The sequence below is a fragment of the Myxocyprinus asiaticus genome, chromosome 9 (genome assembly GCF_019703515.2).
Source record: "Myxocyprinus asiaticus isolate MX2 ecotype Aquarium Trade chromosome 9, UBuf_Myxa_2, whole genome shotgun sequence".
NCBI lineage: Eukaryota > Metazoa > Chordata > Actinopteri > Cypriniformes > Catostomidae > Myxocyprinus > Myxocyprinus asiaticus.
This window is the reverse complement of record NC_059352.1, coordinates 12,374,666-12,399,224: the sequence shown is the minus strand read 5'-3', so window position 1 is coordinate 12,399,224 and position 24,559 is coordinate 12,374,666. Positions and strand designations below refer to the sequence as shown.

General features: G+C 37.6%; 1 protein-coding gene across 2 annotated transcripts in view; it reads right to left on the bottom strand.

Moving 5' to 3' along the window:
• LOC127445625 (E3 ubiquitin-protein ligase PDZRN3-B) overlaps positions 1 to 24,559 on the bottom strand; it is a 148,512-nt gene that overhangs the window by 60,843 nt on the left and 63,110 nt on the right. The window contains exons 1-2 of one of the 2 annotated variants that reach the window (XM_051705814.1): positions 22,130 to 22,175; positions 16,889 to 16,939 (exon numbers count right to left, since the gene is read on the bottom strand). The exons of the other annotated variant lie outside the window; for it this stretch is intronic. The gene's annotated coding sequence lies outside the window, so the exon portion shown is untranslated. Of the gene's footprint in view, positions 1 to 16,888; positions 16,940 to 22,129; positions 22,176 to 24,559 lie in introns of those variants that run through there. 2 annotated transcript variants of the gene reach the window in all.

The following is a 24,559-nucleotide window of genomic DNA, read 5'->3' as shown; positions in this document are numbered from 1 at the left end:
CAAAAATGAGCTGCCTGGTCGAGTTGCCAGAAAGAAGCCAATGCCACAAAAAAGCCCAGTTACAATATGCCCGACAACACCTTGACACGCCTCACAGCTTCTGGCACACTGTAATTTGGAGTGACGAGACCAAAATAGAGCTTTATGGTCACAACCATAAGCGCTATGTTTGGAGAGGGGTCAACAAATATTGTGCTCCTTGAAACAACCACATTGTCTTTTTCCAGAGCAGCCTGTATTTCTCCTGAGGTTACCTGTGGGTTTTTCTTTTTATCTTGAACAATTCTTCTCGCAGTTGTGGCTGAAATCTTTCTTGGTCTACCTGACCTTGGCTTGGTATCAAGAGATCCCCAAATTTTCCACTTCTTAATAAGTGATTGAACAGTACTGACTGGCATTTTCAAGGCTTTGGATATCTTTTTATATCCTTTTCCATCTTTATAAAGTTAAATTACCTTGTTACGCAGGTCTTTTGACAGTTCTTTTCTGCTCCCCATGGCTCAGTATCTAGCCTGCTCAGTGCATCCACGTGAGAGCTAACAAACCCACTGACTACTTATACACAGACAATTAAATCTGCAATTTAAAAAGCCACAGGTGTGGGAAATTAACCTTTAATTGCCATTTAAACCTGTGTGTGTCACCTTGTGTGTCTGTAACAAGGCCAGACATTCAAGGGTATGTAAACTTTTGATCAGGGCCATTTGGGTGATTTCTGTTTTCATTATGGTTTAAAAAGGAGTCAAACAACTATGTGATAATAAATGGGTTCATATGATCACTATCCTTAAATAAAAGACTTTTTTGCATGATCAGTCATATTTTCAAAATCAATGCCAAAATTTCACAATTTCTTTTGAGCACAACTGTATATATATGTATATATCTCATTTGTGATTTTTCTTTTCATCAGGCAGTCACCTAAACATTACAAGTGTAATGTCATTGTTAAAGACAACAGATGGAAAGGGAAGAATAATGAGGGACAGAGAGAGAAAGAGAGAGACAGGGAAGTAGAAAATCAATGTTGTAAAAAGGATTTCAATATAGACAAGACAGATGGGGAATACAACAAGAGAGTGTAAGAGTGTCAACTTAAGTATCTCTCAGTTCATTGCAGGTTTATTACATTCTTATTAGTTTAGTAAACTAAAGACAGGAAGCACCTGGGCCGAGAGGCTCTGCACAACACACCAACAGCAGTTCAACTGGAATGTTTTTGTGTATGTGTACAGTCGCCCCTTCCACCCCACTGTACGCAAACATCTCTCCATAGCATCAAGAGGTACAGAGATGGCTATGTCTCTACTGAAGCTTATCATATAGTGATCAGTTTGTGAGCTTATGTGTGTAGAGTGGCCCCAAAAAATATTTGCATTCTTAAACAACATGAGTGAATGTATACATTTCATTGCATTAGTTAAGAAAGTATCAAACCAAGTGGCATCTTCAAATCAAATTATGCTAGACATTTTCTCAGAACCAACTTTTTTGCAATGAAGGTCATTTTTAGTAATTGTAGGACGTTCATTTCCCCTTAAATTACACAGATGTTTTGGGTGAGACTATCTGTTTTTCAACCAATGGAAGATGGAGGGAGTGTTCTGGAAACATATTTGAAAACAGTCATCATTCTTGCAATTCCGTTTTGTAAGGCTAGTGGTGCAGAAATGACATATTTCACCTTTAACTATGGACATGATCCACTAAGTTTAACAACCAGAAAGTGTCTGAACAGTATATATATATTATTTTATAATTACATTATAAATGTATGCAATTAAAACCTATCAAACTTCATTATTATAATTTTTTTTGCTCGAAAAGTGCTTGTGCTTTCAATCTTTAAAATACAAGCCACTTGGTTTGATATTTTGCAGTGCTGTCCGTCGATTAAAATGTTTAATCGTGATTAATCACATAACTGTTCGTAGTTAATCGTGAATAATCGCAGATTTTGAAAGTTCTGAATTTTGACTCAAAATATACTTTTCTGTCAAAATGCATTTATTTCATTCTTAAAATAAACGATGTCAAAATATAATGCTTTATTTATATTTTCCAAACAAAGCTTCTCACAATATAAAGACAGCAATTCACAAAAATAGCACCAATTTAAGTAACATGAAAGATTTCCCAAAGTCTAAGTGGGAATTAGACTAATTGATAGAACTAGTTCTCACATAGGTTGCATATTCATTGCAATGGGCATTACATTTCTTAAACTCTCATCCTCCACAATATTAATCAGCCAGCAGACTGATTCGCCGGCATGATTTGCGTCAGGGTGTCAGCAGCAGCGCCAAGCGCCGTTTTGAACTCCACATGAAAAGCGCTTGCAGAAAAAAATAAAATCTCATTCTGCATTTTGGTGATAGATAAGCCTTGCCGTGCTTCTGTGGTAATTAAAATGCACCATACTTAGGCTGAAAATATTTTTTTTCAGTCAAGTTCCATCTGGGCTTGTTTTGTACAACAAATTGCATTACTAGCTCCTTTCCCCATCCCTATCACTGACACTACTGTGTGTGTTTGTGGTGTGTCCGTCAGTGTAATGACACTGGGTGGACACATCGCAAAGATTCCGCCTTCCAACCAATGTTTATGCTGTATTAACAGTAAATGCGATAATCTCGATTAAGAAAAATTAATGTGTTAATCTTTTAATTTTTTTTATGCCTTTTTCTCCCCAAGTTGGCATGCCCAATTCCAAATATTCACTAGGTCCTCGTGGTGGTGCAGTTGCTCACCTCAATCCGTGTGGCGGAGGTTGCCTCTGCTTCTGAGACAGTCAGCTCGTGCATCTTATCACGTGGCTTGCTGGGCTCATTATTCCTGCTATTCCCCGCAAACTCTGCGCACAACTTACCACATGCCCCATCGTGAGCGAGAACCATTATATCATGACCACAAGGAGGGTAACCCATGTGACTCTACCCTCCCTAACAACTGAGTATATTTGGCTGCTTAGGAGGTCTGGCTGGAGTCACTCAGCACATCCTGGATTCGAACTCGCGACTCCAGGGGTGGTAGTCAGTGTCATTGCTTGATGAGCTACCCAGGCCCCTGCGCGTTAAATATTTTTAATGAATCCTACAGGCGTGTACGTGTTAATTTTGACATCTCTAATATTTTGTTATCTAATGCAATAAAATTTGTGCACTTACAAGTGTCTTACGTGCCCAAGTGCTTTTTAGAGCCACTCAATCTGTTTAAAAGAGAGAGTGAAAGAGTTACAGAGAGATTTTTCCTTTTTCCTCTTTGTGTTACACTTGAACTGTGCCACTTCTGTCACTGGTCTGCGCAAGTGTGTGTCTGTGCATAAGTGTGTCCTGCTTGCCGTATGGTGTGTGGCTTGGCCTCATGGAGCCAAGAAAAGGAAACTGAATGTGGCCATGGCAGCCAGAGTCCAGCAGCCTAGAGTAAACAGCTCCTTCCCAAAGCAGCATGCAGAAACACCAGTAATCACCACCGCCTCGAAGACAGGCCATCTGTGGCCTCCACGACGACAACCAGGGCTGTGCGTGTGTTAATGCGTGTTTATGTGAGGATGGAGGCTAAGTATACATGACTTTGCTGTGCTCAACTCCTTTTTCTTGGAAGAGTTTTCGGTACCACAAACTGAATATACACATGCGTGAGGCTCTTGGATAAAGACAAGTGGTGTGAAGACTTCATAAAAAAAAAAAAGAAAAGGAAAAAAAAAGGTTCCTTTGACTAACTTGAAGTTCTAAATCTACACAGTGACATCAATGGTTCCCTTGAGACAACTTTATTTGTGGTGTTTGGTAAGGCAAGCATAACTGTTGCTATTGCTTATACTTAGCATTAGGGATGTGAGTTAAGCCCCTAACCTTAAGTAGTAAACGTTGGCAGGTAACTCATTTCTCATCGTTTGTACTTCATACTTGAATGATACAAGAAAGGTGTTTAAGAGAGGTATTATAGCACAGCAGTTTGGTTCTGGAAGTAAATATCCCATTCATTTTCTCCATAGGTGAACTGACTTTTAACAATAATTTATAATCATTTAAAGAAAGACTTAACGTGAGTGTAAAGGTTCTTATTCAATGGCATATGCTTCTGCTGAAGCAACCAGTCCGTGTTATTTCAAATTCATTTTTAAAATGAAAATTTTCATTTCATAGCAGAAGTTGTGGTGAATAACTACATTACATATAATCCTGCTGGTCAACATTTAAACAGGTGAAAATATCCCTTAGACTTGCATTGAAGGGGGGGACCCCGGCAATATCTAGAGACCAAAATATCATAGATACTTGGGGATGGGCTCTTTTGACGGACCAGAAAGCAGCCCTCTAGCAACCACATACTGTAGCAACAGGCCAAAAACCAATCAGAACACCTTAGCAACTACATAACACACCATGGGAACAACCCACAACACCTGAGCATAGTGGTGGTGACTTTTGCATGGGCAAGCACCAATCACATTTTCCTTAGAAAATGTAAAAACCTTGTTCATTACTTTAGTCTCAAGCTAGATGTGTACACCATCATTTTCTTTACATTGGAAGCACTATATTCTCTGCAGTTTACCCATCTGTTTTGCTTTGCTTTGCACTTGGGGTTACATTTTAACTTGGAATAATAACTTCTCTAACTAGAAAGGCTCTGATGTTAGTCATTTCTCATAGTGATGTAGGTTAATACGAGCAACTCATGCAGTAGCTTGACAACAGACCCCCCTCTAAACTTGAAGACAGCCATAAAATTTAAGAACCAATCCAATGGCTGGCTACGAGTTCAAGTGCTCCTTATTTGGATAACATAGAAAAAAACAAATGTAATACAGAACAATTTTGTCCATCAGTGCGTGATGCAAAAATCTACTTAAGACACATTCTTGGTAAAGTCTAGAATCTGTAAGCCAAAAAATTTCCGAAGGCAAATATTGGATTCAAAGACAAACATTTATTACTTGCTGCATTGATTGAATACAGAGTAAAAAAAAAAAAATTAATTTATTTTTCAGTCTTGTTTTTCATCATCTAAACACCCTACAAAAATGATACATTTAGCCTAATTGAGAAGCAAAATGGTATAAGATATTAAGCACATTTAGTGAGGGTTTAAAAAAAAAAAAAATTTGCTAATAAAATTTGGAAAATAAAACATTTTTTTCCCTAAGAATTGTTTATTTTTTTAGCAAATAGTTTTATTGTTTTAAATATATTTCTCTGTAAACAAGATTTAAGAGGACAGTTCACCCGAATATGAAAAATCTGTCATCATTCATTCACCTTTGTTTTCCAAACCTGTATGACTTCCTTTTTTCAGTGGAACCCAAAAGGTGATGTCAGGTTAAAATGTTAGTCTCAGTCACCTTTCACTTTCATTGTGTGGTAAACACATGCAATGAAGGTGAATGTTGACTGAGTGTAAAAATAAATTAATATGGGTTTGGAACAAAAGTTTTGGGGGAACTATCCCTTTAATATCTTATGATGTCATTTTGCTTCTCAAGTAAATGTATCTTGTATTAAAGATGCTTGTATATTTTTAAGTAAGGATTTTATTTTTTATTTTTTTATTTTTTTGCAGTGCAATGCCTCTGAAACATCCAATCTCTGCTCTTCAGTTCTTAGAGATGTCACCTCATATACATAATCATCAGCTTCAAGTGATTATGCCGACCCTCACTAGCACTGGTCAAAGGTTGGCATGGATCATTACAAGTGCGAGCACAGATGAGTGTAACAAGCAGGAGGCAAAGATCAATGTCTGATCCAGATCAGCCTGTTAAGACTTAACACAAGCGTACGCCCAGTGTGCCTGCTAAGGTGAAAGTGAGCATAGATCTAAATCACACCCAAGATGAGAAGCAGGAAATGTCTGGATGCTAATGATTCTATTTATTGAGACTACATATTGTAATATCATCATAAATTAAAAATATACTTAAATATAAAGGTGAAGGGTGTTATTTCTGTGCCACTAGCATTCCCAAACACTCCTGTCTTCCATTGGTCATTCAAACAGACAGTTCTGCCCCAAATTTCACCATTGGTTTGGCCAATTTTGCTATGTCAGTTTGGTAGAAATGCACCAGCAATGTTTTGATAGCACCACAGAGCCATGGCGTTTACACTTTTTGGGGAAATCAAGTCAAGTCATTTTTATTTGTACAGTGCTTATCACAACACACATAATTTCAAAGCAGCTTTATAGAAATTCATGCTTTAACAAAAACAAAAAACAAAAATGAAACTGTAATATCTATAATGTCTTACAGTGATCATTGTGCAGTTTGATTAAATATGATTTTAGGGGCCTGGGTAGCTCAGCGAGTATTGACGCTGACTACCACCCCTGGAGTCACGAGTTCGAATCCAGGGCGTGCCAAGTGAATCCAGCCAGGTCTCCTAAGCATCCAAATTGGCCCGGTTGCTAGGGAGGGTAGAGTCACATGGGGTAACCTCCTTGTGGTCACGTTTAGGGGTTCTTGCTCTCAATGGGGCACGTGGTAAGTTGTGCGTGGATCGCGGAGAGTAGCATGAGCCTCCACATGCTGAGAGTCTCCGCGGTGTCATGCACAGCGAGCCGTGTGATAAGATGTGCAGATTGACGGTCTCAGAAATGGACGCAACTGGGACTTGTCCTCCGCCACCCGGATTGAGGACCTACTAAGTAGTGAGAACTGGGCATTCCAAATTGGGAGAAAAAGGGGATAAAAAAAAAATAAACAAAATAATATGATTGTAAAATGTGTATGGAAATAAATAATTAAATAATAATTGTATTTAGAACCCCTGTGAGCAAGCTGAAGGCGACTGTGGCAAGGAACACAAAACTCCATAAGATGAATCAACTTACAAATGGCTTACTCTAGTTGACTCTGCATTTTAAGCGAGGATAGGAAAGTATTTTAAAGCTGCACTATGTAACTTTTTGCTCTCAAAGACATCTGTGGTTGAAATGTAAAATTGCAAGCAATTTGTGGAAGAATTACGTCCGTCGTGTTTTGACACTGCTCTTCTGGCGGATGAATCTCATGATTTGAGGTTACCTGACATTGCCTGTTTGTGATCATGACTGGAAGATATTCAGAGTTGGAGTCATAACGTGCTATTTTCATGATGATATTAAGTTACACGATTAAACATTTAAAACTAAAATATTTCTTACTTTGATGAAGATAAACACTCTTACTTATTTGGAATGAATGTACTCTTTTCTGACACTACACTCAAAGCTCTTTTACATAGAGAACAGGGGACTCTCCTCAATCACCACCAGTTACCAGTATATTTTAATATGATTATTCATGTGTTTTATTGATACTTATAAATTTAAAATGTGAAACTCGTGATACTGCTGATTCGAGTTCAATGTAAGACTTCATTATTTTTACATTATTAATCTTGTCAATGAAATCACTGACAAAAACATTCATTGACAAAGGGTTTTTGATTTCATCAACGATGAGACGAAAAAGGCACATAACACTGGCAAAATGAACCGCTTTAAAACAGGTAAATACCTCATTCAAACGCATCCTATTTATACATGAGATTCATCAATAAATCCACAAAATGTATGGAACAACTTACATCTGCACAACGAAACGAATGAACATGTGAACTTGAAATAAATGACGCACTAGTCAGAATATGCATAATTTGCATTGTATAACTTGTGTCGGACAACAGATAAACATTCATTCAGCCTGCAGCAATGCTGTTCTGAACTTTTTGAGTTTAACTGAACTGAACAGCATCCTCAGCTGGAACATGTGACAGCTGGTACTTCTTTCCAGTGTTTATGGACATGACGTCATGACGCAAAGTGGATCGACATAAACCAGTGATTTCACGCCAAATCCGACCCGACAAATGAATCGGGGTAAGGTAAGGACATTGTTTTGAACACTGATTGTTTATGTACTTAATCAATAATGGCAATTTGTTCATTTTTAACCAAAAAATCTTACATAGTGCAGCTTTAACATTGAAAAAATCTTTAAAAATAGGGGTGCACCGATCGATCGGCCACCGATCTAAATCGGCTGATCTTTGTCTCAAGTCTGTGATCGGCGATCAGCTGTTTGTGCCTAGAATCAGGACCGATCTTTTTTGCAGCACGCAGGGAATCACACATACACTGCTACGCTAATGAATGAGAGCTTTCTCAGCATTCCACGTGTATGAATATTAAGTTGCCCATTTTCTAGAGTCATTACGGTAGTAATTCTGACTCGCTGCACTGTGAGCATGGAGAGGATAAAGAGATTGCAAACAGGTTTAAAAACAAATTAAACAACAAATAATCATGCATATACAAATCTGAGTATACGTGATGTGACGTGAGTCATGACAATCAGACGTTGTGTTGAGCGAGAGGCTGTTTGAGCAATCATGAGCATTTTCAGCTTCACTCCCTTTAATATGCTCACTCGTGGTGTCAATCAAACATGAACACTCTCCAGGTGCTCTCAATATCTCGTCAGTTATTCATCTCAGCGCTATTCTGTGACGATCCCAATTTAAATCAGATTAATGTTGGTCACATTACCACTAATCACAGCAATTACATTTTAACCATAACAGCACCGCGTCTTCATGCATTTGCTTAATAATTAGCGATTTGTGTTACAGCAAAACGCCGAAGACAGTAAACAAATCATAGGTATTAATGATTTCTCACTAGAGCAGTCTTATTTTTGAACGTTGATTGAATTGTTAGTTCATGTTAGTTCATAGTGCATTAACTAATGTTAACTAATACAATTTTTGATTTAAAAAATGTAATAGTATATGTTGTAACTAACATTAAGTTCATTAGTTCATGTTAACTACAGTAATGTTGTTAAATAATGTTAACAAATGGAACCTTTTTGTAAAGTGTTACCGTAATTTTACTGTGTGGGGCATAAACATATAACTGCACAATATAACTTGCAAAAGCGTGGCAAAGGGCACAAAAAAAAAAAAATCGGTATCAGCCGATCTTAGTGTTAAAAATCGGAGATTGGTATCAGCCTCAAATTCACCACTATACGTAAAAGTACAGCTTTTGTGCAAATATAAGGCGCCCATCATGTTAAAAGGTATCTACTGATCACACTTAATGAGTAACATTTTGTAAAGCCTCTAAAAACTAGAAATTAGGCCAAAATAACATACAAATCTAGTACTGAAACTTCCAGATATATCCTAGTTGTCATAGAGCCTCACTTGAGGGAGCTTACTAATTTATTACAAGTATACTGGACATAATTTTTTCCTAATATAAACAGAGTTATAGGTAAACAAAAGAATGGAAAATTTAATAAAAATAGCACAAGCCAAACCAAGCATACCCTCCTTCTTTCCTTCAATATAAATCTATGTTTTCTCCCCCGTTTTAGCTTCCCCCAAGCAAGAATCGCAGTTAGATTTCTTTGAAATAAAATAACATTCCTCCCCTCAGCAAGCTGCACGATTTGAGGTATCATTCATGTCTGTAACACAAACGATGTATGATGAGTCACACTCCATATTTTAATACTTAAGTTTAGGGATTTTGAAAAATTCCTAACCCTTAGTATGAACTACACAAATAACTTTGCAAGTACCAATACTTTACTAAGAGCCACTGCAAACTATAAGTTTGTTCCAGTAAGGTATTTATGTTTGTATGTATACATGTATCTATCTGCCCATCCATATATATAATGCTTTATAGACACAACCACTGAGAATGACACAATACTGTACTTATTAGCATTGTTCAGTGGTACTCTTTCTCATGTTTTCTACTCCCTTCTCTAATTCCCCTGTGGGCAATTACCAAATTAACCGCTAGGCACCTTGATCTCTCATCAGTTCTTGGGCACAGTTAGTGCTGCGACCTGGCAATCACAGTAATCCCCCTTTACACCCACATTACAGCCGTTTTCCATCCGGCAGTGCAGGGTGAACGCCAGGTGCGTTCCAGCAGATTAGTGGTAATCTGCTTTCTAATTAAAGCAGGAGTATACAGCAGGGGTGGACCATGGGCCTTGTACCGCCTTTGAAGTCAGATCAGTGGGCTGAAAAAAAAAAAAAAAAAAAAAAAAAAAAAAGGCATTCGCCCTGGTGGAGGAGATCAAGGGGGGCTGGAGCTGGACTCTAGACTTGACTCAAGAGCTGATAAGCAAGTCTGGGATTAGCGGATCCTTTTGCACCCCCCGCAACTCTTAATTTAGCTGTCTCTGTATCCCTGTCTCCTTCACTCTTAGCTTTTAATTGAACTAACATTCAAATGGATGAGTTCCAGAACATCTCAGGGTCTTTGATGTGTTTGTAATAGGGATGTGCAAAACTACATATTTTAAAAATGGACTATAGCGATGATACTTTAAAGGGTTATTTCACCCAAAAATGAAAATTCTCTCATCATTTACTCACCCTCATGCCATCCCAAATGTGTATGACTTACTTTCTTCAGCGGAACACAAAAAACGTTTTTTTTTTTTTTTTTTTTTTTTTGAAGAATATCTCAGCTCTGTAGGTCCATAAAATGCAAGTGGAAGGTTGTCAACACTTTAAAGCTCCAAAAAGCACAGACAAATGTTGTAAAAGTAATCCATAATACTCCAGTGGTTAAATTTAGGTCTTCTAAAGCTAAATGATCACATTGGGTGAGAAACAGATCAATATTTAAGTTCTTTTCACTATAATTATTTACTTCCGGTTGCTGTTTGATGAGCGTCCACGAGGGCACTCGGTTGACGCTGCAAAGTCATATACTCCTGGGATGGCATGAGGGTGAGTAAATAATGAGAATTTTTATTTTTGGGTGAACTTTTCCTTTAAAGGGGATGAAGTCAAATACAAACTTTTGAGAGGATTTTACAGTGCAAACTGTTACAGCTTAAGTGCATGCTAATTAAAGCACCACTGACAAAAAATCTACATAAACTAGATGACCTCACTAATTGATTAGTCGGTTGTTGGGCTACTAGTTGACCATTGTGATCCATTCCTAGTTTATAAAGATATTTTTGAATGTTCATGCACTGTATTGCATGTTATTGAGGGGAGTATTTGACATCTAATAAAAGGCCTATTGCTTGGATGACATCCAAATTCTTTTATAAGGTCAGCAAGAGAAAGAAAGGGCAATGTAGAGAGAAAACAGATATCCAAGAAGGAGGGAAATATCAGAAAGCCAATGGGTGGAAGCAGGATGGAAAGCCTACGGGTTTTTCTAGACAGAGGCTCTCCTTCACGAAGTTGGCACAGAACGAAGGTCATTATAGCACAAAAACAGCAGGAAACCCAAGACCCTACTGAGACCTCCACAGTAGAACAGACCCGATAACCAAAAGTAAATCACTGTAAATGTAAATTGTAACACTACAGCACCATCTTAATTAGCCTTACACAATCCACCAGATATTCCTAAAAAAAAAAACTTTCCAAAAAATTCCATCCTCTCATTCTCTACTATTCATTACACATCTTGGCTGCTGTATGCACATATTCTGACAGATTGTGTACAGTATTCTGTGCACAAGTGACTGCATTGCCCATATGGTTGAACAAACTGAGAGGTCAAGCATTGCATTTGTCCCAAAACGCTGTCACAGCATTCACCTTCATGCATGTCTACAATCCAATTTTGCCCTTAGCTGTTCTCAACAACTTTACTTTTATCTTTTTCTGAGCTTCTCTTCCATGACTGCCTGAACAACTATCTTATAGACCAGGGGTTGTCAACCATTTTTGCCCTGTTGAAATATTGTATTTACACACACTATGGTCCTAATAAAGTGCCCAACGTGGACTTCTGCTGTTGTAGCCCATACGCCTCAAGGTTTGGCCTGTTGCGCATTCTGAGATGCTATTCTGCTCACTACAAGTGTACAGAATGCTTATCTGAGTTACCGTAGCCTTTCTGTCAGCTCGAACCAGTCTGGCCATTCTCCGTTGACCTCTCTCATCAACAAAGGTGTTTCTGTCCGCAGAACTGTCGCTCACTAGATGTTTTTTTTTTGTTGTTTATTTTTTTTGGCCACCAATCTGAGCAAACTCTAAAAACTGTTGTGAGTGAAAATCCCAGGAGATCAGCAGTTACAGAAATACTCAAACCAGCCCGTCTGGCACCAACAATCATGTCACATTTGAAATTACTGAGATCACATTTTTTCCTCATTCTGATGGTTGATGTGAACATTAGCTGAAGCTCCTGAACCGTATCTGCAGGATTTTGTGCATTACACTGTGGCCACACGATTGGCTGATTAGTAGATAAATCGCACGAATAAGTAGGTGTACATGTGTTCCTAATAAAGTGCTCAGTGAGGTTATATTTCATAGATTTTAATACATTTCTATATGTTTTATAAATCAGTCTCCAGCCCACTTGTAGTACCTCCATGGATACCGTTTGCAAAAACCTGGCTCTAGACCACCCCAACCTTACCTACACCTCTTATGGCACTTCTCCACTGCACGTTACGGTTCGAATCAACTCTGCTCGCTTTACTTTTCTGAGCTTGCTTTTCCACTGCAGTTAGTGTAGTCTCAACATGGGTGGGATTATAGGCTGATCGTCATAGTTGCGCCGCCTCTACTGCCGTGACATCATCATTAACAATAGCACGACCGCTAGCTGTTAGCTACTAGCTCATTGTGCAGCATAAAGCAGTTGTTGCATGGTTATTTTACACAAGTGTAACAGTTAAATTGGCCTGGTTGTTTTAGAAGCAAGCTTTCCGGTCAACTAAATAAAGTGAAGCTTTCAAGCAGAATATAGAGTTAACGTAACAAAACGTACCATCCTCCATCGTGCCCTCCAACAACGCTGGAGGGCACTCTCCCTCCCATTGCTCGCCAGTCTATTGCCATAGATAGCATCCATTTGGTTAAACCACTTCCACTTTCTTCTGTTTGAATCACTCTGGCTGTTGTGGTCCTTGATGGTTCTGTAGTCAATTTTAATTTTTTTTATTTTTTTATTTTTTTTATTTTAAGGCTAACAGCTGAGACACTTCCTGAAATAAGTTTTCGTTTTGCGTCTCCCCATCTAGCTCTTGTTGGATCCTCTCCTCGGCTACTAACGAGAGGAACATCTGCATCTCCTTTATTGACCATGGCGTGGTTTTGCGCACAGCCATTTCTTTTTACAATTCGAAAGTCGCGTGAACAAATGATACTGCTATCGCTGTTGCTAACTTTAAAACTAGCGGGTTGATGCCCCATGTTGCAAATCCAGTGACGCTGGTAGTGACGATTCTCTCTGACCAATCAGTGATCTGCAGGGTTTTGACGTCACATTTAGTATTGGCTCGGCTCGCTTAGAACCTCGACTGAGGAGGTACTAAAAAAAAGTACCAGGTACCAGGTACTATCCACAGTGGAAAACCCCCCAAAAAACGAGCAGAGTCGAGTCGAGCCGTACCGTGCAGTGCAGTAGAAATGCCCCATTAGCTTAAGGGGTTTACAGTGCTCTATTGGAGGTCAAATAAGGACAAATCAAAACAGAGAGAGTGAGCTATTAAAGATCAGCCAAAGACATCAAGAACCACTCCAATGTTGTTACACTTCACCAATGCCTTCCTCAGTTTCTGAGTTATCCTTTCGCCTTCGCTCCAATGCACACACTAGTTTACACAATAAATTACCATCTTTGAACCAAAATAGAGCAGGATGGATGCATCCAATTCTTGGAAATCAGAAGTGCAGGTCAGAGCAGAGCTGGAATATGGGACCCAGTGGAAAAACACGTAAAGGAAACCAGCAGACATGAGTTTCGTGTCAATCAGAAAAGAAACTGTCCGTGAACACTGCACAGGCCAGCTACAGTAAAAGGGTAAAAATATTACCTGAACTGAGGCATATACTTAGTTGAAAGAGAAGTCTAAGATTTAAGTTCAAGGGAGCTTGGTCAGTTTACATAAAACATATATAACATAAAATATATGTACTTTATGCTATATGTAACATATACTGTATAGTCATGCTAGAGACAGACAGACAGAGAGAGACTGAGATAGATAGACAGATAGATCACCATGGCAGCAGATGGCTCCGAGTAGAGGGAGTTAATTATCTTCACAATCTGCACCACTTGAACACTTATTCAATCTCTTCTCACTACATACAAATGCAGTCTCACATCTTCTGCCCTGCTGAGTCCTCTTGAGCCTCGGCTGTTTGCCTGGAGCTTTGGAACTTCTCTAAAGTTTGCTGGGGCGATTGCTCACCACATGCTTTGTTATTCTCACCCTTGATTTTTCCCAGATGTTGATGGTGATCTCTCCTTTTAATAAACCCAACCCTATCCATCATACTTCCAACGAGAACTTCAGACAGCTCCTTCTGTTTGTCCTGACCAAGAGTTCAGGAGGTTCTGCAGCGCCACATCTACAGAAGCGTGCAGCATGTGCACATGCATGTCACTTATGAACTCTCCCATCAACTCCTGCTCTCTGCCCAAACAAGAACAGTTCCAAAAACTACTGCTCAGCCACCACTGGTTATCTTACATCATGCAGGCCCTCACTCAGCCATTTTATTCCATTACCCTAAGTTCCCACTGCCACAGCCTCCTCTAAACCTCATAAACACAATTAGGTCTGGAAACGGTCTGTTCTGTTTTTCTCTGTGTTGATGTTTATGCTGGGCTGACTGAACATGAATATTTTCAGAACATTTAGTTAAACTAATTTAATTTAAAATGTTTCTAAATACTGTGGGGTGAATTGCTCCATTTGAGAGAATTTGCAAGGACTGAATGCATTCAACTCTGCACTAATAAAAGAGGCTATATTTATGCTGGTGTGAGGGAACAGAAACGAAAGCACAGCAGTTAAAGAACAATTCTGTGCTGCATGACAGCATTCCTGGATTCAAAGCTGTGTGGTGTTATGACTTTGGTAAAAAGGCCAATAGACTTTTCTAATATAAGACGCAAATATTTATTTCCATGACGGCTCATTGATGTTGCTGGTTTTTATCAAAACTATGCAAAACAAATATTCTCTTTAGGAGGTACAGCTGAATAAATTGAAAAGGAAGGGAAAAACTATCAGCGAGGCATTATTTAATTACAAGCGAGTCATATTGCTCTAAAGGATTTTGGTAAACAACCTTTTAAGCAACAGACGAAGAGGTTGAATGTTTGTCAGTTACACATGTGTAGCAGATTTGTGTCATCTAGTTATTTAAAGGGGTCATTTCATGAGAAATTAAATTGTTTTATTATTTCCTATCTTATTTTTCTCTCATCTTATTTCATTTGAAATAAGAGTTAATTGTAATATGAAATCATTTTATAACTTTCTGGACTCTGAAAACTGTCTCCCAAATCTAAAAATCTAAATAAAAAGACAGTAGGTTTTGAAATTTCTGACATCAGACAAATTAAAACATTAATGCATGATTGCCAACATTTACACATCTGCATTGCACATTCGATGTTCAGCAACTTGACAGTCATTGTTTACTGTATAACAGTAAAGAAATATGCTGTTTAATTTATTATTAAAATCAGTGAAAATGAAAGGCAGTACTAAGGGAGTACTACTATTATGTTTAAATATTTTACAATTTAAATAATATATCATAAATAGATTACTATAAATACAGTAGATATGAATATAACAAATATATAATACAGTATTTAAAATAATATATTTTTCCACATTGTGGTAATCAGAATATCATATTTTTTTTGCGTTGCAGTAATGAAAATTGAGGATAAAATGTGCATAACGTCATTAAAAATAATAACAATGTAACAAAATAATAATGCACACAATGTAAAAAATCTTTATGGCCCTAAAATATAAGTCTATGAACTACAACTCCTACTATTACTAGTTTAATAACTAGTAGTTTAATAACTAAGTTAAATTATGCATGTTAGCTTCTATAATCCTGTAATTCCTGATAATTGCACACCCAAAAATCAAAATGTACTCACTTTGTTCGGTGGGACAAAAAAGGAAATGACAGGAAGAATCAAGGCTTCAGTCAACATTTACTTTCATTATAGGGAAAAAGATGCAATGAAAGTGAATTGTGACTGAGGCTAACATTATGCCTAACATGATAACAGAATGGCAAGACTATCCCTTTAAGGCTGCCTCAACTCTTATCTATGTCCTGTCTTTCTCCTGTCCACCTCCAGACAGTATTATAGTGAGTTTTTTGTCCTCCTTCATCTGAAGGCCTCTTATCTCTCCTGCTCCCCAGCCATGCACGTCTTCCCAGGTAGCGTCTGGCTGAGATAACGTTAGCCAGGCTGTGTGTGCACGTGTGCAGCTGCATGTAGAAGCGAGGGTCTCTAAGTCTGAGGTTAATTGCTCAACATAATGCTTCTCATGACCTGGTGCTTGCCATACTCAGGCTTACAAAGCAACCACTTTCACTCTCCCCTGCTTTAGGCCTCAGAAGCGAAAAGCGCAGTTAACCTCTCAAAGCTGTGACTAAAAGGCATGCTCGTGTTCTCCCTTAAATCCTGACACATCGTTTTCATTGAGCCGAAGTATTCCCATGACGGTTTACCTCAGTCGTATCGCATCGGTGGCAATTACAAAAACCCCGAGAGGTTGCTTTTTAACCAGTGATTATGCAAACGAGACGGTCAATGCAGGTCAAGGATCTTTCATGGCTATGCCAGTGGTGGTCGGGAGAAGATTACAAGTGGTTAAATTGCTCCTTTTTTGCGAAAGAAGAAGAACAGAAAGAGAAGATGGTATCAACTCACATCTGCAAAGGGGCTTTGTTTGCCTGACAGCGGGATTACAAGATAGCAGAAAGGTGGGAGGGAAAGCTTAGCTCCCAATGTTCTAACAGACACAACTGCCCAAGGGTTTGTCAAAACACCATTATCCAGGGTAAATTACACGGCTGCAGTGTGAATAAGGTGCAATAGAAACTACACCGCTACTTACATGGATGGCTGCACACTTTGTAGGTGAGAGGATTCAAGTTTCAAGTCTTACCTGGAGATAAAAAAGAGAGAGGAAAGATAGAGATTAACAAAACAAACACAATACTGCAGAGTACACAAAATGTTACAATTTTTTAAAGAAAATACGAGTAACACTTGCCCGTAAAAAATTTGTCGCTACAATGCTCGGGTGTTCTGGGTGGTTGCCAGGGCATTGCTATATGGTAGCTAAGTGGTTCTGAATGGTTTTTAAAGTGTTTCTATGCAGTTTCTTGCTCCGTGGTTAATTACTGGCCCCAGTGAAAAGAGCTCAATTCCCCAAGTCTCTATGAATTTCTGGTAACTAGATACGACTCAGGTCTCTACTTCTGTCCAAGTAATTTTTTTGCAGGTGTTAAAACTGCACAACTCCCCTTAACAAGTCCCACGAATGGAGGCATCATTCATGTGAAGTTTAATGCTTAGGGTTAGGGCTTCATTCAAATCCCTTACTCTCAGAATGAGCAACTGCAGTAGTGATCAATGCCACTAACAATAGCACTTCTCCCTTAACGAAATTGACTGTAATGCATTAGCGTGCTGCACTGTTTGGAGGGTCTGGTTTTATACTTGTGTTAAAAGCACGCTTGTTGGCAGTACAGTGGGGGGCTGGAAGAGTATGAAGGGCACAGTGTTGGCCTTATTTGGAGATGACTGGCTGTGTTTAATGAAGGACACTGGCCTTTACAGAGTTAGGTGAGGAAAGCGCACACTGAAAAGCTTACACTCAATTTGTCATCTGTAATTCTTACACTGAAATTCGTACTCTGCTTCCATTCTTGGTAAAATATAAAATGTTCCTCCCCATACAATGTTCAACAGCCCATAGGAATAATACAAATAAATAAATAAATAAATAAATAAAAAAAATCACAAATGAGATCTCTTTAATATCTCAATTGTTTCTCCTAGAAAGCAATGAGATTAAATGGAGAGCAAATAGAGTCTTCTGCGTCCTGTTTCTCAGATTTTCCCTCTACCCTAGTAATCTCACCCATGTCTCCTCTAGTGTTTCAGAAGAGATCCCAACAATGAGCCCGTTTACATGCACACCAATACGCCGATTATTCTCTAAAATCAGTTTATATAAAAAAATCTAACAAGGAAAGAAATCCAGGTTTACATGACATTTGAAATAATCCTGTTATTCTCCACTTTTGACGTCAAACTGTGAAGAGGCATGCGCTCAACAAGTGCACACATTGGTTGAGCTGATAAGAACACAGGGTAAGGTGTTTACATGGCACATGAAATTGGCGTAATGGGCAAAAATCTACCTGTGTCGATCGGGTTATTCATAAGCCGTTTATGGCCTTTACGCTGATAAAGGAACACGGTTTATTGCGTTTACATGACCGCACACATTGTCGGCTTATTAAGCATAATCGGTGTAAAGAACTGTGCTCAGATTTGCCAAGACACCAAAGTCTGCAATTAAAAGACAGATTTCAATATAAACATTTCTTATCAAATTCCTCCAACAACAAATTATCTAAAATATGCGATCAACAATACTTGTATTGCTCTATATTTTTACTGTATGCACTACTTTATATGTCTATTAGGGGTGGGCAATATGACCAAAATATTACAATCACCTAATGAATATTTTTATATCACGATAACGATATACAGTACATCCTGACAGGGGTGTAATGGTTTATTATGGCATGATGCATCGTGGTTCAAAAATGTGACGATGTGCATCGTGGATATGGGAAAGTTTTTACATTTTTTAAAATTTATTTTAGCGTCTGTTCTATCCAATACATGCGACGTCCTACGCCTACGTAACGTGGGCATACAAATGGAAATCGCTTCATTGTCACAAGGAGCTCTAAAAATACGATTGCACACAAGCAGCCACAAGTGTTGTATGATGAGTTCGGCTGAAAGTGAAACCAGGAGTGGGAGAGAGAAGCGCCTTTTCAGTGCAAGAGATCAAATGTACGTTTGAAGCGTGAGACTGATGCACTCTGACAGCACGAGTGAAAATTAAAGTTTACAGAGGTTTATAGAGAATGCTATATTAATCTACTACATATAATGCTGAATATTCTGTATAATAATGCTATGGGGGAATATAATCCTAATGTCAAATGTCATGTCTAATTTAATTTTATCAGTAAATTATTGTAAATTAATATATTATTTAACTGGATAAGCATGCACCTTCATTAAATATGTATTTTTGAAAAGAATATTAAGATGTTATCATAGACGATACTATTTTAGAAAAATATAATTTTTATTTAAAATATTTTTAATGTTTGTAATCAGTGACAGTGTGTAAGCAGCATATGTATCTAACATAATTCTGTATTTTCAGTAACCAGAATTACTAGCTAATATTTCCATTTGGTGTCACCATTGCCCTGTTTTAGTCTCAGTACATCTCTGATGGATCATTTAGCATGTTTAAGAACAGTACTTTTAGCTACATTTTTAAGGAAACAAACGGTAATAATAATAATAATAATAAAAAAAAAAAAAAAAAAAAAAAAATTTCAATCTTAACTTTTCTTTATTCAGACTTAGTTTAAAGAATCGTGAAAGGAACCAAACCATGAGTTCAGTATTGTGAATCGACTTGAATCGTGAGATGAGTGAACCCTTATACCCCTACGATATAGTATTTTTTTCTGGAAAATCAATAAAAATTGGTTTATATATTAAATAACCATATTGTAATGTCTATTTTTGGATAATCCAGTGAGTGAATTAAATACTTTATAAGTAAAAACTACTTGCTCTTTTATAATTTTTTCTTTATTTGTAACTTAATACTCTATAGAGCACAGATGCCCAAACTAGGGCCTGTGGGCCAAAGTTGGCCCGTGATGACCTTTGATATGGCCCGCCTTGCCATATAGGACAACAGAAAAAAATAAAAATGCAATTGGCGCAGCTCTTCACTACATTAGTTAAGCAGATTGCATAGTAATGTTTTTTATACTATGAAATCATAAAGGAGGGAAACCAAGGCAACTTTTATATTTTAATACAGTTTGATATAATTTATAACGTTAATATAATTTATAACCGATTTATAACGTTTACTTTCGGCCCATGGCCCTAAATCAAGTTTGATTTTTGGCCCTTCGTAGGAAAAGGTTTGGGCACCTCTGCCATAGAGAATATATTAATATCTGAAGACAAACATAGACGGTTTGGTTCCTAATATTTTCCTATAATTTGTTTTAGTAAGAGTGATGATGTTTAGTTTAAAAACTATTTACTGTATTTTGGTGCATGACAGTGTTGTAGCTGTTTTCATTGTCAGTGGTGGTTAGAATGTTGGGCTGTCTAACTGTTTGAGATGTTTGACTTCCTCCATATTGCTTTAAGGTAAAAAAAAAAAAAAAAAAGTAGAATTAAAATGGGTTAAGTTTTGTGGTCTTCTTTCTACTTTGTTTTTCAATACACTGCATTAAACTTAATTTAAAAAAAATAAAAACTTGATTCTATTAACCTGTGTGATCCATTAATAGCTACTAAAACAAACCATTTAAATTATATGCTTTGGCTTGTCATTTATATAAGACGACAAAAGACTGCTTTGCACAACTTATCAGTATGTGGTTTCATACAACAAATAAAAATCATTACAACATATATTTTAAATACATAAAGATGAGAAAGAAACCATGGTAGTAGTTAATATTTTTTTTTATTTTAAAACAGCCACACTGGCTGATAAATGACCAAAATCACCAGCAGTATTATGCAAGAACAAACAAAATAAGGTGATTATTGGGTGAGAAGGATAACAAAGAGGTATATAAATATAAACATAAATAATATTTTGTAATTATGATGCTGATATTAAGTCATCCCAAACACGTTATATAATGTTGAATATATTCATTTATACTAAAATAAATATATGCTTCACTTACGTTTCACTATCTGATTATAATAAATAACTTATGTTGAAAAGCTTCCCTTGACGTCATCATGCCGAAAATACCCCGATCACTCGAGTAGGCGGGTGTGGCTCCTGATCGTGATGAACTCTGGGATGCACTTAGCCTGAAAGGCCACTCCGAAGCGGTATTCGCACTAGTGTGGATTTAGTGTGGGTTAAGTACACTTAGATTTGGCATGTTTTAGACATGGGACAGTCTTGAACACTTACTTCCTGTCGTGTGCACGTGCGCTCAAGTGGCCAAGACCGCAAGTGTGGGTATTGGGACATGGCCAAAATCTCTATCGATTGACACTTAATATCATCGCCAAGATAAACAGTAGATCGTCATATCATTCAGCCATAATGTCTATATGTTAACAATTCTCTCATTTGTTTATATTTTTAATACTCTCAAGGAAGTTTATGAGAAACATCTGAGACAAAGTTGATATTTTAATGAAACATAGCTGAAAACACCACTAAGTATGAAAGAGCAACCTATGAGCAATAACATATTCCCAGGGAATCCACTGTCCACACACACACACATACACACAAGCAAATGACCGTACATGTAATGGAGCATGTCAGTACATGTCACATTATCAGCTAACTCTAAGAGGCTCAAGGTTTGGATCATAGCTGTGATTGCAGATTGCCATTGAGCTTTTAGTTTAAAGGTAAAGTGTGCAATTTTTTATGTTATATTACTTTTTTATGCCTAGTTGAATACAGAGGGACAACTCTAGACCATTTGTGTGTTGACTTCCCATGCTGTTGCTCTTTGGGACTGTTAAACATCATCCTGTCTGTTTGAGGAGTTGGATATGCCAAATTCTGGCTTGAGTTTGTGGTAGAACAATGGATAAGAGGGAGAGGGGGTGGGGTGGAAGTGACCGTATGACTGTTTGGGAAAACAGTTTGGGAACAATCATTATTTTTGTAATTTCCATTTCAACAGTGCCTTGGAAAATACAAATTACATATTTAATACAAAAAGGTCATTGGTTTCCTCTTAGAGCATCATGTTCTCTTGTTAATAAAAATGCAACTAAGTTTTCACAGTCAAATAATGTTGCACTTTTGAAACTGATTTGGCAACCCTGCCATTCCTCTTAAGAGTTAACATTTTAAAACTCTTATTAAGAGGGCAATATCAAGGCTGTGGACTGTCTGGAGAACAATAAAGAATTACTAAAACTATAAAACCTGAGAATAGTAAACAAATATTGTCCTGTAAATGTGATGTTGCAACTTGCACACATTGCACAGGTAGTTTCTCTTCATACTCACTTGTAGAAGCTACTGTCTATCTGTCTGGTTATATGTCCTATCCACTCCTGTCTATGCACATACACATAGCAGTGACTGATGTTGTAACAACAGGGTTCTGTTTTAATCCTTGCAGTCATCTTCAAAGACAGATTAGAGGTCTCATAATGAGGTAGAAACAGAGAGAGACAGACAAAGACAGATAAAAGATCAGAATATGTTGAGCAGGTTTTATTTTTCTCAATACCTAGACTATGAACTTTCAGGATACATTGTAGACACTATTAAACACTTATCCATCCTTATGTATTTGATTATACAGTACTACAGCATTGCTGAATTCTTCATTTTGATTCCTTCACATAACAGTTGCATAGAGGTCGACCGATAGTGGATTTTGCCGATACTGATAACTAATGTAATTTTAACCCTCATGTTGTGTTCTGGTCATTTTGACCCGAAGAGGATATCCTTTTGCCTGAAATGCTAGTTAATGTTATCCTATTGGACTAAAACTTACTGACTTTGCTCACACAGTGTTTCACAACTTCACAAATAATTTTTTTTGCACAGTGTTTTCATATTTTATTTAATATTGTCAAAATTATCCACAAATAATACTTTTTTCACTCAAAAACAGAGGTGCATAAGCTCAGGTCAATGAGGCCTACGACCAATAAGTTCCAAAAAGAAATACAAAACCTCTGCTAATTGAAAGAATACAAGTTGGCAAAAAGATCTAATCCAATATTTGGTGATAATATAGCATAATGAGATATTTAGAAGCAATTTTCATAGGATGGTCATTTTTGACCGGGAACACCACAAGTGTGACTTTGTGCCATTTTGTACAAAATAAAAGCATTTCAAAACAAACTTCCTGGTTAAACATTAAAGGATACTAGTGTGCTAAATAGTACAGAATGTTTTCATATTTTCTTTAATATTGCCAAAATTATCCACAAATAATGCTTTTTTTTGTCAACGAGGCCTATGATCAATAAGCACCAAAAAGAATTACAAAACCTGTACTAATTAAAAGAAAACAAGTTGACAAAAAGATCAAATCCAATATTTGGTGATAATATAGCATAATGAGAGATTTCTAAGCAATTTTAATTGGCCGGTCATTTTTGACTGGGAACACCAAATTAGGTAAAACATTTCAACACAGCACAAGGGTTAAAGATTAGAATCTCCCTCTCCCCCCGCTCATCCACCCCTTTCCTTGCTCAGATATTTTTTTCTCTGTACTTGGCTGTCAATTAGTCTCGGCACAGGTCTGTAAATGTGAAAAGGCTTTGCCTCTATCTCCTAAATCGAAGTGTATTACGTAATGCTTAAATGCACTAAAAAGTACATTTAATTTGATGTAATAATACACAGAGACCGTAAGACTACAAATATATATTGAGTCACATGTATAGCGGGCTAAGTGTAGAATGAAGACATGCGCCGCTGGGGAGACATGTCTGTCCACGGGTTTAAATTTAGCCTGGATCAGTCTATCTTAGACTTGCAATGCCACCGACCATTGAAAGGAGCATTATCATCACTTAAAGCCTCCTTTGGACAAGATGACGCTGGACAAATTATACTAAACATCAGCCATGCAAAATAGAACAACTCCAGTTATGTTGTCCAGACTGATTTAGTAGTAGTAGAAAATGTTTCATTTTTTTCAATCGTTTCAAAGTCTGTTTAACGGAAACTTCAGCGGAGATTAAAAATCATATATATTTGTGCATATTTATACATCCTTCAAGCTAAGATGCCTGCTATGTAATAATGCACAGAAAAATCCAGTCTATTTTGTGTCACACAAGAGTGGTTTTAAGACAATCTCTTGTAAACAATGCGACTTCACCCAGCTTTTATGAGATTTGTGTTTAACATCAAAGTACACTCACCAAAGTGTTTGTTTACTAGCTATTTCTCATTTCCTGCGGCACCAGCCTGTTGTCCACGGGCCGCTATCTCTTCTATAATTGTGCGTTATTATATAGGCAAGATAAGGGTGAGTTAAGCAGCGAGGTTGCCTCTTGCGTAAACATTTGGATGTGATTTTTGCCTCTTATCTAACCTTTGCTGTTTGCTCTCTCTCCTCTCACTCTCTCATGTTCTCACAGTATATATATATATATATATATATATATATATATATATATATATATATATATGTGTGTGTGTGTGTGTGTGTGTGTGTGTGTGTGTGTGTGTGTGTGTGTGTGTATGTGTGTGTGTGTGTGTGCGTGTGTGTGTGTTTGGAGCGCAGAGGGGGCCTGGCTCTAGCCTGGTCTTAACAGACTCTGTGGAGTCATTGCAGCTGTTTCGGCCCGGCCACAAAGGGGAGCATTTAATTGGTACTGAATGCAGGGACAGAGGCTTTCAATTTGGCCAGGGCTGTACAGACACGCACTCTTTTTGCTTCGTGTGTGTGTGTGTGTGTGT